Here is a 16239-nt window from a genome sequence, read left to right as displayed (position 1 = left end):
ATGAGAGCCCAAAATGACGTCATCATCATAATGCCTACGTATGACGTCATATTTTGTAACTGTATCATGTTGTTGCCATTTTATTTTGAAACTAATTAAAATGTTTACTTTTTATTAATACTTACAGAATACTTTATAACTGCACTTTGCCATGGTTTATTTATTTAGATTTTTTTTTTCATTTTGTAAAAATCTTCGAAGTATTTTGAAAATGTTATTTCTACCTATAACATTCGATTTGTAAATTACCGTACACTTTATAAAGTGCATGGAATATTAGAAATGACGGTTGCATCTGAATAAAAATACCTTTCACTTCAAATGTCAAATATTATTAATAATAAAAAAAAACAGTAATATTTTAATTAGGTTGCAAACATAATTGAGAACAACCTACACATAAAGGAATGTATACAAATAAAAGCAATGATAAACTACGAAGAAACTTGAAGTCTGATTGCTGTCGAGGTGTGCCACCAGCACAGATTTCTCTCTTTCTCTCAGCTCACATTTTAATGTTAAAATTAAATTTTTTTTTTTTAAACTTGTGATTATATTTACTACCCTTTCCTCGTTTAAGATAAGGTAACCAATCGCAGTAAAATATAAGCACCTCCGTCCGTCGAATAAGACTAACACCTCTGTCGCAGTTAGATGTAACAACCGCATTCGAGTTACAACAGCGTCACATTTTGAATAGGTACCGCAATATAAGTATCACCCAACATCAGTCGAATATTACAACACAGTTGCCGTACACATTGAATAAGGCCCACTACACTGAAGTCGAATAAACACACAGTCGATCGAATAAGCATCACAGTTAAATAAGTACGGAGTCGAATATAAGCACCAGTGAGGTCGAATAAGCATCTTAAATAAGTACGGAGTCGAATAAGCACCAGTGAGGTCGAATAAGCATCTTAAATAAGTACGGAGTCGAATAAGCACCAGTGAGGTCGAATAAGCATCTTAAATAAGTACGGAGTCGAATAAGCACCAGTGAGGTCGAATAAGCATCTTAAATAAGTACGGAGTCGAATAAGCACCAGTGAGGTCGAATAAACACACAGTCGATCGAATAAGCATCACAGTTAAATAAGTACGGAGTCGAATATAAGCACCAGTGAGGTCGAATAAGCATCTTAAATAAGTACGGAGTCGAATAAGCACCAGTGAGGTCGAATAAACACACAGTCGATCGAATAAGCATCACATTTAAATAAATACGGAGTCGAATAAGCACCATTGAAGTCAAATAAATACATCAGTCGAATAAGCATCACATTTAAATAAGTACGGAGTCGAATAACACCATTGAAGTCGAATAAATACATCAGTCGAATGAGCATCGCAATTAAATAAGTACGGAGTCTATCGACTAATCAATCGAAGTCGAAAAAATGGGTAGATCTAATTATGAGCTGTCTCTCACAAATCATGATCATATCAAGTATAACATTCAAATATCATAAATAACATTGACAATCAAATTGTTACTAGGGTTATAATAATAGTAATAATTATTATCAATTCACCCTGTAAAGTTAAATAATGTTTAATATAATGGAAATTAGCTAGGCGGCGTAAGATGAAATCCCTAGAGTTTATGTAATTTAAAACAGAAGCCATGACGCATATATGAGATAATGTAGGCCGTTCCATCATCATCATCATTTCGTCCTAATTCGATTATAGCTAGTTCGTGTATTTTATATCTTCTTAGAACTTCAGAAATTAATTACAATTTTTATGTTTTTCAGCTCACATCCAATTACTTCTTGGCAACAATTAAAGGAAAAGACCCGTAAACAAATTTGGGGGACATACTGGCCGTGGTCTAGGCCTAGATATTTTGTCTTTTTAGAGAGTGGTTCTGGGGCTAAATTCTTCAGTACGCATTGATGAAATTCCTGCACGTTGGTCACGATTCTTAATCAATATGATATCACAACGGAGGAGTTGAACCGATTAAGACTAAGGTTTAATGGCTATGCACTCAACTGCTGTTCCATTTTGACACATGTAAAATAAAACTTTCATCTGGGTTTCTGTTTATAATAAAATCTTTTAATCGAGGAGTTATAAATGTTTTATTAAATTCTATATTTGGTAAAAGTTTAGAAAATCTGTGATAAGGTTTCCCAAAATGCCACGACTTTATTGCGATAATAAACATTAACATCGCCCTCTATAGTCATAAGATCAATCACTACCGCATTATTACTGACTGATAACGTCTCGTAAAGTGTAACAATATCAACACTACACATTATTAGTGTAAATCAATGTAGCTACAGATTGATAGACCAACATCACATAAAACCTGCTGAAACTAGATAATCAGACCACATAAAATATCTATGTCATATCTTTGTAATATTTAGTTCATAAAATCACAATAAACACATAAAATGTGAAATACAATATCAATCGTTACACAGCGGGTCTCCTTTTAGAACTGGGGCACAATATACTCAATGCTCCTTTGTTGTTGGGAAAACTACTAAATGAAAATTATTTTTACCTTCATGATATAACTGATATAACCATGGAAGAATAATCCTCCAAACGAATATTAAAGCTATATTTAAAATCAAATGCTGCAACACCTGTGACCAAGGCTATTCTTTAGTAAAATAACCTCCATTTTTAATGCCACAATTTACACAGACGAGCGATAAACGGTAATAAAAATATAGAATCATGCTATTTCTTATGACCATTACAAAAAACGCGGAGAGCAGACGAGCGGTTTCTGCTCAGGATAGATACGGATTCTACGTGGGACAAGCCGCGCGGTTTTCAGCTTACCGTTACCGCTCGTCTGTGTATATTGGCCTTTATGGTGATTTAATATTATGAGGCGTGTATTATCGTTCCTCTTACTTATTCATATACAGTATTAAACGGTACTCTTAAACATAAGAGATTCTCGCGTGTATTCCTCGAGTGAATTCAAGGGTACATCTGAGATAGATGAGGTAGGTATCCAAGGCGGAGATCTTTGCCGAACATCTCGCCTGATGTTTCAAATTATAAAACTAGGCCCAAAATATTTAATAAGAACAAAACAAAATCAATAGATTATAATTAGGAAAAATGTTGTTTTTAAAGAACCTCTTTGAGGACACGTACGTTTGGGAACATAGTGTTAAAAGAATTTTCCCTGTTCGTTTGCAAGGAAATCACTTAATAGGAGTAGGCTAGTGTCCATTGAATAGGAGTGTCCCCTAAATAGGAGTGTCCCCTTAATAGGATTGCCCTCTGAATAGGAGTGTCCCCTAAATAGGAGTGTCCCCTAAATAGGAGTGTCCCCTTAATAGGATTGCCCTCTGAATAGGAGTGTCCCCTAAATAGGAGTGTCCCCTTAATAGGATTGCCCTCTGAATAGGAGTGTCCCCTAAATAGGAGTGTCCCCTTAATAGGATTGCCCTCTGAATAGGAGTGTCCCCTAAATAGGAGTGTCCCCTAAATAGGAGTGTCCCCTTAATAGGATTGCCCTCTGAATAGGAGTGTCCCCTAAATAGGAGTGTCCCCTAAATAGGAGTGTCCTCTTAATAGGATTGCCCTCTGAATAGGAGTGTACGAAAGGGGAGGTTCACTGCATATAGTTTTCTATGTACTAAACTAAAAAAGAAATACTATTCATGCATTTTATAGGGCCACTTTAAATACAGAGAAATTCGTATTAACGGTTTATTCTCTCTGACATAAAATAGCTGAACAGTTGATGCTTAACCAAAGAAGTTTATACGGTTATTAAAAGCAGAACTCAGAGTATTATCCCGAAGTTGTAAATCAAGGAAAGCCCGAGTAATCCCGAACAAATCTCAAAATCTTTACTAATCAAATAAATATCGTAAATCACACTACGGTCACGTGACGTGTACGTTGAAACAGGGCGAATTAAATAGAATCATATTTTCCTTTAAGTCGACTTGCTAAAATCTGTTATTATTACGGTCCGTTTTTAGTCATTCGTACAAATTCGTCACTTTTTACGTGGAATATTTTTTAAGAGAACAATCTATATATAAATTATGCTTAATTCTGGCATAGGCGAGCACAATGGAAAAACTTCGGCAAATATCTCCGCCTTGGATACCTACCTCATCTATCTCAGATGTACAGCGAAACGTAGATTTAATAACATTAGTTCTCAATATTACGATATTGTTCCATATTTCTATCTTAGGAAGATATTATATAAGGGTTTTAAAACAAAATTTATGATTTCATCGGTAGATTTTCAAACGTACGTGGTAGGCGAGTCATCACTTTGATTTTAACTAACGCTCGCGTACCCTCTAGTACTATTAATGCATTTCTCCTCCATCGGGAGGTAAGATGGGATTCTATGCAAAAAAAAAGCTGATTTTTAGATTCAAACTAATTTGTTTTGAGTGATGACAATAGAACAAATGCTAGGATTTATGACATATTGAAAATAGACACTCAGGTTTGAAGGGAGTAGAGGTGTTAAAAGCATTAATTGTGACGATTTTACTTAAGTAGATTTCAAACAAAAAGTAGGCCTAAGAATTTCAATAATTGCCCACGTAAGATGATTGAATGCGATCCATTGCTTTGATATCCTGTACTCAATTTAAATTAACATGTATAAATCAATCAAAAACGGGAAAAAAAACCTTAGGAAGTTTGTGCATAGTTTCCATCATAATGCTTTCAGTGAATAAAGCTCTGTCTACACTATCAAATTTATGTGATATGCCCATAATATAGACATGATGATGTCATAACAATACCATATTTGGGCATATCACTACCATATTTGGGAACATCACACTTTGTTTTTGTCAAACTAGTTTGATACTGTAGACAGAGCTTAAGTCGTTGTCAATTGTTCGGCGGCCTTGTTTTTGAACAATTAGAACAATGCATTCGCCGTGAATGTCACATTCCAGGAAGTTCCATATTGTTTCTTAATAAATATTTTCTACCATTTATTGCCTTCTTTATTTAGCAACTGTCAAACACATTTAAGGCAAATTTACAAAGTGTATTATGGTATACGTTGTCACAAACAAGATGACATGGTTCAGTAGTAGGCCTAGTTAAGCCTGGTTCTAGAGACGCAATGCAAGGACGGCGCGAAACGTATCAAACGTGCCAATGACAAGCCACTGTTCGAATAATCCATTGCTTGTGATTGTTCAAATCACTAAAGCGTGGTTCCCACTAGCGACGCAACGCAAGGACGTAACGCAACGCAAGTAAATTGACCAATCACAAGCAATGGCTTATTCGCTTGTGATTGCTAACTGTCTATAACTTCGCTTGTCATTGGTTAAAACGCTTGCGTTGCGTTTACGTCCTTGCGTTACGTTCTAGTGGGAACCAAGATTTACGCTGCGTTACGTCCTTGCGTTGCGTCGCTAGTGGGAACCAAGCTTTATGGAAATTATTACTGCGGTTACTGCAGCATGGAGGAAATCATATGACTGCATAATTGCTTTAAAACCTCTTTATGTAATTATTTGCATTCTTTTTTGGGGGTAATCACAGTAGGGCCCATTATACGTTATTACAGTGAAGGTACTGCAGTAACTGCAGTGTGATAATTTCGACATCATCCGGAAGCCGTTCAGATATTATATACGGTCTCATTTTAATATCTTAGCACCGTTATTAATCACAACGGCCAGCGCTTGTCGTAAACTAGATAAAAGCGAGCAATTTTATTTATTCTTGGGTAATTAAGCACTAACCGCAGTAGGATTAGGTTTTCGAACACTGTAATCATGCGCTAACTAACGTTAAGACACAATTAATTGCTTCAGATACCCGTTCAGATTAAGAGGCTTAAGACCATCAACAATCTAATCGAATTTGGCCGCAATCAATTCCCAAAAAGCATCGCTTTAAATGTTGATATTCGACCAATAACGTCATCTTTGTTGTCTTAACCTCTGTCTACACTATCAAACTAGTTGTGATGTGCCCAAATATGGCAGTGATACGTCCAAATATGGTAGTGATATGACATCATCATGGCCGGAATAAATTCGCAATAAGCATCGCTTTAAATATTTATATTCGACCAATAACGTCATGGCATCATCTTTGTTGAATTACGCTCTGTCCACACTATCAAACTAGTTGTGAAGTGACCAAACTAGTAGTGATACGCCCAAATATGGTAGTGATATGAAATCATCATGTCCATATATTGGCATATCACAATTTGTTGTCACATACTGTGATAGTGTAGACAGAACTTTACGCTCCGTCCCCGTTTGTTCGCACGTACGACGAAACCACAGTTTCCACCCCAAGCACATCGCGGAGTGATCTTGTATTTATTTATTTTTTGCTGTCTGTATAAATATCTAATAAGTTGTCTAAATTACTTCCGAGAGATCAAAAGAAGCGTTTGTAATTAAACAGTCAAAGTAATCACACGTCTTAATCTACATACACATCAGAAAGAATAAACAATGAATTTACGTATGGATGAGGAAGACTAACGAAATACGTATGCAAGGTGACGTTTTGAGACGCGCATATCATTGCATTTTGTGTTACCGTAACAGTCATCCTTCAATTACGTAATACCAATAGTATGACGTCAAACAACAATAATAATTGTAGATCATAATAATAACAATTGTTTTATATTAATACTAATAAATATCATGTTTAATGATTTAGTAGGGATTGCCTTTCAAGAATAACACAAACGTAAGCATGGAGGTAAAAATAATTCGACAGCGTGGTTTAAAACCGCGATACTGCACTTTAAAAAAAAAAAAATTATTAATAATTTAATAATTTAAAAGCTTATCGGGTGTGTTCCTGTATAAACGTGTAATAGTAGAAACACATAATAAAATGATAATTAATATTAATTAATTGCTTAATTAATAACATATAAAACAGTGAAAATAATAGTTATCTAAATTAACTTTTACAGAAATCAAATCCAACAGTCATTAAAACGAAAATAAATTAATGAAAAAGCGAAAATATGATATTGCAATTGATATAAAGACACGACACGCGATAACCGACTATCATTATCTATGTAAATTGGCTTCCAATTTCCGTTTTTTAATGACATTTCGTTAAAACTATTAAAATTTTTAAACTAAAAACTAACTAAAAGATAAAATAAATTACTGTAGGCCTATATATATATATATTTTCTGTTTTTCCAAATTCGATCATTAACGTCTCACGACAGGACTAAGTATGATTTTGTGGTCCGGGATTATATAATATAATTTATTTGGAAGCTTCACTTTTGAGACAGTGGCACTCTTCTTGAATGAAGGTGTGTCCAGAGTAAGTAAAATAAGAGTTAGAGAAAAGAAATTATTTAAACTCATAAAGCAACTACAGGTCTATCATAAGTTTATGCATGATACTTACAGACATTCCCTTGTAACGACTCATAATTTCTATTAAAGCCGTACATGTATTTAACATATTTAACGTCCAAAATATTTCTTCTTCTGAAAAAGAAAGAAAGAAGCGGTGTACTATATTGAACCTGAACTTTAACAGGAATCATGTGCGTACATTTAATGTTGAATTATCACCACCAAAGATGGTTCTGACGTCATAAGAAAAGTAGTTCCTTATCCTAAATTAAAGTAGGTGGCTGCTGTCGCGTAGAAAAGTAGAAATAATAAAAAGTCAAAGCAGCCTATTAACAATTTTCAACAATCGTACGGTAATTTGGGGGAAAAGTTGACGTACATTATTCACTTTCAATTCGCAAGCTCTGGGATATGATGTGATTTATGTTTTTATGGTAGAGCGTCTTAAATAGAGTAATCGCTGACCGTGGTTTGAAAATCGTCTTGTACTGACGTCATCTACAGAATAAGTCGTCAGCAACACATACAAAGAAGAAATTGCGCGGCGTTCAAAGGATTTGTTATAAAACCTTTTTTTACGCGCGCGTCGAACTTATGGTGATGATGTCACGGACGATTGATGTCTGTTATTTTAAAAGTGGTCGTTGCATAAAGAGTCTCGTTAGAAAGCATTGCCAAGTTAAAAGGACATTTTCTAGCTAAACTTGATAGAGGAATGATAATAATTATTAAAATCCCATCCATCCTTTCAAAGGTGATGCGAGGATTTCTATACGCGGATGAAATCTTCTTAACTTAAGCCGGTAATGAGAACGTTACATAGTTAAAGCCAACACTTAAAGCCCATCTTTAATGTAATCCGAAATTGTTAGAACTGTTCCAAATAATAAATTTAGATTAAGAACTTTGTAGAATTGGTAAAATTAGTAAGTAAAACCACAAAGACATACAGAAAAGAATCTTGATAAAAACTAAGTAGAATCACATTTATCAATTGTGTTTTTTCAACAACCCTTAATAAAAGCCTAATCCTGGAACACAATAATTTCGTGACGATGTCCGTGTATGCCTACTTAAATTGTTTTAATACCTTTTCGATCGTAAAACGTTGAGCAGTTAAAAACAAACATATATAGTAAATAATATTTGAAACGAGAATTTTATGTAAACTTTTGTCACTGCCATATTTGGTAATATTTTTCGCACACGGGAATGTAAGGCGATATGACTATTTGTTGTATTCAGTAAGAACGAAATCTGAATGACGTCGTACTATACTAGGTTTTCAACTTCTACAACAAATGTCTTCTGGATCATCTAATCGCAGGCCTATTTTATATGACGTCAAAAAGTATTTTTGTTTTATATAAAAAAAATGATTATATAATTGCTTTTCTTTAAAAACTGACACACATCTATAAAATTAAATTTAGCTCTGAGTATTTTTGTTTTATTGTCTCTTTGAAATTATTGTTTTTAGATTATTATGAACAATTTTTTAAATATACATTATTATTTTTCGAAATGAATGAATTTGTATCTTTAAATGTGAAGTACATAACTATATGATTACGTCAGAGGTTTACGTAATTGACTTTTATATCATAAAAAGAATTTACAGGCCTATAATTAATCTGTTTTTAAAGTAGGCCTTTATTACGTCAAGATCAGAAAAAAATATACTACGATTTTTGTATTTTTAATTCAATTCAAATACACATTTATTCAGCAAAATATAGTTAAATTGTTACATACAATATTTCAGGGATCTTACAAGATTCAAGATTCAAGAAATTTTATTTGTCCATAAAAATGGAAATTCACTTTGCTTGGTAGATTAAAACAACAATAAAAAACAAACATAAAAAATGTTGCAACAATTTAAAACGTGCAGTATTATAACAGATAAAATACAAGATAAAAAGTTGAAAATAAAAAAACTGTTAAAAATGTAAAAATATTAAAAAAATTGCATTATCGTCTTACATTAGAATTAAAAATATCAATGCTATTTACAACGAAGGATTTTCTAGTTCTACAAAGAACAGTGAACAATTTTCTGTAGTCTTAAGACTGTTTGAAAAAAAATGTTTCCAATCATCAGAGGACAAAAAAATCTCCCAAAAATTAAAAAAAATTAGCTGAAGATAACATTTATTCTTTTCGACCGATTCATTCGGAGAATGTTATTGTAAACAGTTCATTTTTTATTATAAGTATAGTAGAAATATTTGATTGTGAAAATGTCGCACTCGAAGGTAACCTCTTGAGCCTGAGCAAACTTTATACACCACCGCGTCACGCGCAGTCATCGCTACTCCTCGAATAACCCCAACGGATCCTGATTTAATTTATTTAGTAACTCACACAATATTTGAGTAACCTGATCTTCGGAATCACTGCTAATGACAGAATTACGAATTAAAGAAATGTAAATTAGGATTGTACCAACAGATAGTGCCGTGACACATGGAATAAATCATATCGTCTGCTTGAAGATTCGCGCGCAAATGTAGCGAGCAAGATTTCCCAAGATAACTATCAAAGGATACAATCTAGCGTCTGTCAGAAGGATCAATGCATATAAAGTTACAACATCAATTCAAATCAGATTTTAACGAAATACAATCATTACACTGATGATATTTTAGATGGCACACAATGATAAAACTATAGGCTTTGAAAGCTCATGTTTTATCTATCGTGGATCATCGCATGTTCAGAAAATGCAAAACAATACCATCGTGTAATTACAGTACATCGCTATTCGAATATTTTATATCTCCAACGCTTGTATCAACTTTTTACATATACATTCAATTTTTGAGTCAACTTTAGATCACATTTGTCTATATTGCATCAGCATTATAACATTTGTTACACCTGTTAGATTACGTTCGTTTCACATTGAAGAAATCCGATGTTTTAGGTTAAATAAGATCAAATAATTATGTTGTATTGAATTATGGCTATATAATTACCTTGTCATGTGTCATCAACAATTTAACATCAACGGTCATATGATTTGATAACTAAACATCTTGAGATAAAAACATTTCATTTGAATATAATTTGTAGCAAAGAAGGGCATATAGACGTTTCATAACATTAGCGCTTTATAAATCCACGATATTATTATACAGTAATAGGAAATACTATATGTATAACCTATTCTGAAGTTTACAAAAGTAAAACACTGAAAGATAAAAACACAGAAGATAATACAAAAGCAACTTATTTTAGTGTGGTCTGTCGTTTTGAAAGAAGGATGGGGAAGTTAGAGTTGAGTTAGAGTAGAGAAGATAAGAGAAGCTGGAATATGGAGTGAAAGAAAAGGGCGGGAATTTATCAATATTTCTATTTAGTTTAGAAGGACAAAGTGAAAACTGGTTCTTTCTATCTTAAATAACTGAAGTAAAAAAATATTTACTTCAGTATTTTGAAAACTGACTTAAGCAAACTGATTGATTTAAAAGTTAATGAACATTTTACCAATGTACGAGAGATGGACAGATCCTATAAAATAAATGGAAAGAATCTAAGAAGAAGGATTTAGAAATAAAAAAAATCTATCAATGTATATAATAATACAGTATTTATTATGAAGAAAAATAAAATCGAATTCATCTTTCAAAGAACTTACAGTACGTCCTTTTGGTTCAATTATTAAATACTATAGGACTAGTTCCAGTAATTACCTAATGTTACTTCAAAAATTTAAAAAAACTTGAAGTACGTTTTTTAAAAGCTGTTTAGGAGACATTTGGTGTTTCTTCTATAAATATATTATTGATGTATCCTCTAAGATTCGTTCAGTCAATCATATTCATATTGAAAACAATACATATAAACCGCTTGCCTCATCAATTATCGTATAAATCATAAAAGTGTTAACGTATGATAATATGTCAAGATTAAGTTTTCTAGCATTTCTAGCGAATCTACTGTAATCCACTCGGAAGTACACAAACCGCTTATTCCAAAATGGTTCATCCTAATCTAACATTTCAATAAAAAATCCTATTCATTCAAATCTTTTCAAGATGAACCCATTGAAGATAATACTAATGTTAACAGTGAACTTTACAATAGGTAGGACAACTGAAACATGAACGCATTATCCTTCAATATGGAAAAATGTTGCCCGAAACAACATAATTTGGACCGACATCTTCTGACTTTCTTCGGTGTGATGGATGTATTTGCTAAATGTCTTACTGATGATTTTATGTTATGCTGGAATCAATTTAATGTCTTCCAGAAATATTACTTGATAGAAAACTTATTTACAAATTCATTATCTGTTTTTATCAAATGTGTTTATACCTTGGGTCGTTGGTCATTTATTTGGAAATAAATGTCTTGCCTCTGAGAAATAGGAAAGGGAAAAGAAAGTATAACCTTACAGTATACATTGTGTTATTAGGTTATATGCATTATCATGCATATAACCTCTTGATTCTGTCAAAATCTTTATTTATTTATTTATTCTTTCCTTAGCACTATTTTGTCCGTGAATTATCTTGGCATCAGTTTCATCTAGCTAGGTCAAGTTTTCAGAGTATATTCTTTATGGCCAGGAATCGATGTGGTTATATTTTTACGATGCGCAATCAAAAATTACGCGGTCTACGCGCGATTTTACGAAATCACGTTTGTAATCATATCTTCACAAGCATGAATCACAATTAAACAAAATTTGGTACTCATAAATTTCAGGTCATATTTCATCATATGGCAATACAATTACGTGCGTAGCGCATATAACGCTTGCGTACGCGCGCTTAAAATGTTCAAAATTGTCAAAATTAATTTTCGATGAAATTAGAGTACGTTTCAGGCAATTTTAAGCGTTTAAAAAATTGCCATGAGTGCGCAGATTTTTGCACGCGCACTGCGCGTTAAACGTTAATGCGCACTCTTTTTGTCCGATTTCTGTTTTACAATCTTTCTTTAATAATATCATCATATTTGATTCACGTTTCAACTCGAAATTGCGTTATACGAGCACGTCAAAAGTGACTGGCTACGCACGTATAAGTTAACAAAATGGTGAAAATATGCTAAATTTTAAAATTAATATATATCGTTGGAATGCTCGGGAACAGCTATTTTTTATTTCATTTTCTTGAAGTGTATGTATCATATGTATGATTTATTATGAAATTAAGAGAACAAAAGTTGATTAAGTCATCATTAATGGCATATTAAATTTACAAAAATTAATTTCGACAATCAAACAAATTATGACATTTTCTTAGGCCGAAATAACAAACTTAACATTAACTTTCTTTCTTAAGAAGTTCATATATTAAAGTTAAAAGTATATAGTTTGACAGTGCATCATTTGTTTACATTTTAAAGATGTCATCATAGTAAAAAATTATAATTCATTTCGGTATGTAATAATCTATTTGCACCAAAGTGGTTACTGCATAGTAAATACACGGAGGAATTTTTCTACAACTTTTAGTCAGTTGTGTATGGCTCGATGGTCTGTGCTCGTGTCTATGGCATTCAAGGTACCGAGATCGAGTCTCACCTTGGGAAACGAAATAAGATTTTTTTTTATTATCCGTATTGTTTGTTCAAATTTATTTCTTAGTGTATAGATTATACACATGATTTATAATGAAATCTAGATAAAAATTAACTTATGTCTTTATTATTATGTAACAACAAATGTGGTTTATGACATTAAACGCATATGGATCTTTGATCGGATTGTGATACCGGCTATGGTGTTCGCGTTAGCAAGGTCCTATCATATATTATAAATAATTAAAGATTCTGAGAAAATCAATCAATCAATATATATTTTAAAAATCAATTATCTTTATTTAAATCAATGCATATAACTCATAATTCGTCATAGTGACGAATTAAATCTAGTATATGTTTTTATTTCTTTAACTTGGTTCCCACAAGCGATGCAACGCAAGGACGTATCGCAACGTAAGTGATTTGACCAATCACAAAGCGATGGATTATTCGAACAGTGGCTTGTCATTGGTCAACTCGCTTGCGTTGCGCGGCGTTGCTAGTGGGAACCAAGCTTTATACACTGACGACGAACGGATACCAAAGAATACCGCATGACAAAATGTTGTTGAGACGATGAATATATAGTTTTTATTCATTAGAATATTGCTAATTATAGAACTATAGTTGTAATTTCATAATTTATATTTTATTGATCTTCCTCTCAACGAACTACAACCATAATAACACAGTATCCACTGATTCAATACAAATATTGACATGTGGATGGTTCGCTCTCTCTATTAATCTAATAATAATTATTAAGTGTAATCTCGATGCATCAACTAATGAGTTTATATTGCTGATGATACATCCAAGTACTGAAAAAAAGAAGCGTCCGCCACTCAACAACGTATGAAACGCGCTAAGGGTTTTAATTTATCGGTGTACAAACGGTATAGAAAATAGTCCAGAGGTAATCGGTTCGGCACCTTAGTCATTAAGAAACGTATGAGCCTTGATTGGATGGCAACAAACATTCTACAATTACAAATAAACTAAACAGTGTTTTAATTAATATGATTTTGCAGATAATGACACTACCGACGTTTCATAGGGAGAGTAATGAACCTGGCAATTTACACTTAAGAACTATTAAGCACCAACCTCAATACTTGAGATTATTTAACAATGGAATAATCTCGTTTAAAGAAATATTGTATGGAAATACCTATAGACTTGTGCACAGGCCCTTAATTTACTTTAGAGCACACGCCTCAAAACGCTAAATATGTTATAATAGTTACTTATGGATATTTAGTATCTCTGGTTTAGATTAAGGAAGAAATAATTACTTGTTATACGTCACATAAAAGGCAGTGTTACTTTAACATATACCTTGTTGTATAAGATCTCGAATGCAATTAACAACAAGTGGTAACAGATGCGAGTTCACAAGAATTTATGGTGTGGACTAATATGATTTTTAGTATGTATAATTAGATCTCTATATGACGTAAGCAGGGCTCAGTACGTTTTATATGTCTTATCCTAGTTTACAATTAGGGTGTGGAATATACATTGATGTGATTTGTCTTATCACTGAGCACTAATGTTCTTTATACACATACACACCCTCATTGTGTATGGTAAATTGTGTTTATACCAAAATCACTTAAAAGGTTTCATCTTGACAAACATATCGGTATATCTTTGGATATCAGTTATACGCCCCGATTTATTTGAATGCCACCGCAGGCAATAAATTATGCATGTTACGGGATGTAGCACCGGTAGATGTAGGCCTACTTGCGTTTGTGACTGTTTATGATTGTTTTTGGTGAGAAGTGCATGCAGAGTCATGCATTTCTTGTTAGCCTAAAGGTCTGTGTCCACTGGACACAATACTTAGTATGTAGTTGCTTCCTAGTAGAACCAAGAATCTAAGGTTCTCATTTTTTCTAAATGCTGCATTCAATCCATTGAAAAATATCTCGGTAGATTTGTTTTCCTCTTATAGATGTAGAACAAGTCGTCCGGTAATGTAAGAAATACAAAGCAAAAAAGGTCAATTTTAGGCGCCATCGTTTCTTTTTCAATGTCCCTTTCCATAATCTTTACTAACCGACTAAATCTTTACATACAGATTAACCAAGCTTCTGAAATAAGCAGACTCGCTATTTTATCTGATTCTTAATTGTTTAACCTCAGCAAGTTAAAAGCACTGAATTCACAAGCCTCAATAATATAATAATGCTTGAAACAATATGCAAATTTCTAAGCTTCGGTGATTTTTACGTTCTAAATATAATTTCTTCTCTCAAGTAATACGATATATGTACTAAAAATTTTACTGCTAACAAGTTGTACGCAACTTTTCATAACAACCTTGGAAAAAGCATCTCTAGGGGTTTCTCCTGCAAAAGCATAAGAATTTATTATTGCTCCACAGAATAACTTTTGTTTATTTAAGCAATTCTGACCAACTAGCACGTACCGCCGTACTCCGTATTATCATAATACGCGCGCGTAGAAAAGCCTATCGTTATATTATCATTTAAACGCACGCGTACATAAACCGTTTAATTATTATCAACATTTGAACGCGCGCGTCGCAAGTCTTAATTACTTACCGTATACAGTACTTGAACGCGCGCGTACAAATGACATTTCATTATTATCAACATTTGAACTTGCGCGTCGAAAGTCATAATTACTTACAGTACTTGAACGCGCGCGTACAAAAGTCGTATCATTATTATCAACATTTGAACGCGCCCGACGACATCTGTTTTTATGGTGCCATCGAACAATACTCAATCCAAAAATACCGCATCATAGCAAATAGTATTTTATGATAAATCAGAGACTACTAACAATAATAATGTTTGCTAAGTATAAACTTGAAAGTAAAAAAAAAACAGTTTCCCAACATCTTACAGTCTTATTTATTATATGTTATTAACTCAGAGGTTATAACATAAACAATATGCACATTGTATCAACAACAACACGCATATCCTTTATTTCTACTAGATATCTAAGATCAAGAAACTTTTAAAACCGATAACCAACAACATTCTGTTGCGAATCTCATCAATTTCCCAATGTAAAAATACCAAGTTAATTGATAAAAGGAAGATAGGGAAAATAGGTGTAACCGTGAACTTTAACGATCATCACAACATTATCGCTAAGTCTAATTGCAAAAACAATATGTATGTATGTTTGGATAAAGACTTTGCATGATGTTTTTCGAATAAATCGTAAGTTTATTTATTATTTTACATAAGTATAAGCATTGATATTTGTTTAAAAAAATTATTTAATTGATGTTATTATAATTATGCCTGTATAAATGTATTAAATGTATATTTTTAATTTCATACAGTTTTCTATGATCTCTTTTTGC

The sequence above is a fragment of the Antedon mediterranea genome, chromosome 9, assembly GCF_964355755.1.
Source record: "Antedon mediterranea chromosome 9, ecAntMedi1.1, whole genome shotgun sequence".
NCBI classification, from domain to species: domain Eukaryota; kingdom Metazoa; phylum Echinodermata; class Crinoidea; order Comatulida; family Antedonidae; genus Antedon; species Antedon mediterranea.
The sequence above is the reverse complement of the archived record's forward strand: the minus strand, read 5'-3'. Positions refer to the sequence as shown.